Below are 3,073 nucleotides of genomic sequence, written 5' to 3' on the forward strand. Positions count from 1 at the left end.
CCTCCAGCCTGGTCTTCTCTTTTTCTACTTCCAGCCTGGTCTTCTCTTTTTCTTTCTCGGCTTCATTTTTCATCTGGAGTTCTAGTTTCATCTTTTCCAGCTGGAACTGTCTCTCCTCACGCTGTTGTTGCATCTGGAGCTCTAACTGGAACCTTTCCAAGCTCCTATTCCGGCTACTCCTGCTACTGCGGCTACTCTTGCTGCTCCTACTCGATCCCTGGGATCTCACTTCATCCTGCTCATCATTCTCCTTTCCACTTTCAGCTCCTTTTTGGGCTCCTTGCTCTGTCGCTTCACTTTTGGCTCTTAACTGCCTCAGGATCTCATCCTTCATCCCAACTACTTTAGATGCTTTCAACCTAATGCCACATTTTTCTGCTATTTGTTTCAATTGATCCCTCGTGCAACCTTCCAAGTCCTCAGGCTTGCTTGACTCCACAAACACTTGCACCTTATCCATCTTGTCCTGTGAGTCTTCCCAAGAGAGAGAATATACACCTGCGGTCACACAGTTTATCTATTTCAACAAGGGGTGTATGAATCCACTCTTGGACAGGGTGTGGGTGTGTCAGTTCACTCTCCCGGACAGGCCTCCAATTTATTATAGTATTGTGGGTTGGTGGTGTTGTGTCGTTGATCCTTCTTTCTGGACAACCCAACCCACAACTCGGTAGAGTGCTTATACTTTACCAGGAGATCACCCTGGGCGCTTCTGGCTCTTGGAGAGGGGCTCAACATCACACATTTAGGGGATGCGGCTCCAATACTTAGCCTCGTTGTCATGTGCACACACCCACTCGAGCCGCTGTTACTCCCCACTCTCTCCTTATGTGATATGATCTCCTCAATCCCCTCTGACTTACTAGTTTTCCGTCCTACCCTGTCCACAGCGGTGGTTCTTGGTTCTTTCTCTCTCTCTCTCTCTCCTTCTTTACTATTTCCTGGGAAGCCTCACTAGGACAAGGGCAAACACCAGCAAATTTGAAAATATTTACTGGACAAAGCACATACACAATACATACACACCTATAATAATAATGAATAATACACTCTATAATATTTCAGTCAAGTTGCACTCCAACACCATCAGAACTCTATCATCAGCTTATCAAGTGGTATCCTATCTCTTGATTCACCACCTAATATTACCAACCTCCTCAAGTATGTCAAGTCTTATAATACAATGTTGCACTATCAGCAAGAGAATATATATCTATAAACATGTACATGGAAAATCAGCGTCTGAACGCAATAACATATATATATCAGTATAAATGTTCCTTGATATATAACAATGATCAATCGATCACCCTATCAGTCCTAGAACACATACATCTGTAGGTAATCCAGCCTACGACTGTAATTCTATACTTCAGTAAAAACACTCCTGGGTACAAAAATGGCAAATTATCACTCGCCTTTCACTGCGTCTAACACGCTAATGACAAACACTCTATCACCTCCCTACAAGTAATCATTTAGAACTTCCCTTCCACCTCTGGAAGTTCACTACCCTGATCTCTTCAGGTTCTTCCGGGTTTAACTACCAGGATCCTCTGCAGCTCCTTCAGGCTGCTACCATGAAGTTTCCTTGAACAACTATGGTGCTTCACTACTTCTACTAGGGTCCTCCACAGCTCTCCTGGCTGCTACACCATGAAGTTTCCTCGAACAACTATGGTGCTTCACCACCTCTACAGAAGCACGTGACACTCCTCTACACTGCTTCTCCTCACAGCTCGACGTCCTCTCCTCCACTACCTTGGAGTCTCATCAGCTACTCCCTCTGTGCTGGCTTCGAAGTTCTCAGCAACTTCTTCCCCAAAGAGAAACCTGCAACCCATTGACACGCCAATAAAAATGTTTCCTTATAAACACACAGACGAAATAATCCACACAATATGTTTGCGTCCAACATCTATCTGCTCTCTACATGCTGTGAGAGTGGACTCCCCCATTGGGCTGGTCCATGCTCCGCCTTGCCCGGCAGGCGGCCCTCAACTCTGGGAGGGTCCTCCGCCGCCAGTCAGTTGGCTTCAGGTGGTCGACGGGAGAGGACATGCTGCTCGTCCCTCCAGCTGTCTCTCTCATCTCCGTTCTCTCATTTAGGCTTCCTGCCTTACCAAAACATTTCTAACTTATCAATATACATTCGCTACTGTTGCTGGGCACACGACCAACTACAAGCAATCACTATGAACTGGCTTAAATCGTGCTTACCACAGATTGTCTGGTCGAGGGCGCTCCTCCCTCTGACAGAGTCTGGTCAGGGCACTCCCACGGCCCACGATAATGTCTCTGGGCGGCTTAATAAACACTCCTCGCCGTCCAGGACTTGAGACCACAATGTCCCCAGCTCGATTCCACCTTACCTTGAGGTTACCTTGAGGTGCTTCCGGGGCTTAGCGTCCCCGCGGCCCGGTCGTCGACCAGGCCTCCTGGTTGCCGGACTGATCAACCAGGCTGTTGGACGCGGCTGCTCGCAGCCTGACGTACGAGTCACAGCCTGGTTGATCAGGTATCCTTTGGAGGTGCTTATCCAGTTCCAGTTCTTATCCATTCCACAGCTGGAATGTCTGCACACTTCTCTTCTCTTGAAGATATATCACCTGGGGTTCCCTTCTGACAGGAGCTCAAACAGAGCGCGGCTTCCCCCTGTGATGTCTGGCACTCAAGTAAGGTCGAAGCCTTCCAGAAGCGAGCCTCACGCCTCCAGCAAAATATCCACATCTCCTAACCAGTCATTTATCTATTTTCTTATTCACTGCCCATAATCTCAAATTGTTCATCATATCCAACCAACTATTTTACATCTGTGTCTTCACCTCTATATCTCCTGGACCTTCTAGTTAGGTCAGGCTTGATAGAATAATTCTCAAAGGGGAGACTCGTTTTTCGGCTACCTAGGATCATAACACTTTGCCTTTTCAACTCTAGCAGAACTAACTATCAATGTTACGGAGTTAAGATTTGTTGAAAGGAACATTAACGGTGCTTTGATCTTCACTGAATTAAAAGTAGCATTACAAAGCCTAAGTAAAAATCGGGCAGAAAACCTTGTGATAGTCGCTGA

The sequence above is a fragment of the Procambarus clarkii genome, chromosome 86 (assembly GCF_040958095.1).
Source record: "Procambarus clarkii isolate CNS0578487 chromosome 86, FALCON_Pclarkii_2.0, whole genome shotgun sequence".
Taxonomy (NCBI): Eukaryota; Metazoa; Arthropoda; class Malacostraca; order Decapoda; family Cambaridae; genus Procambarus; species Procambarus clarkii.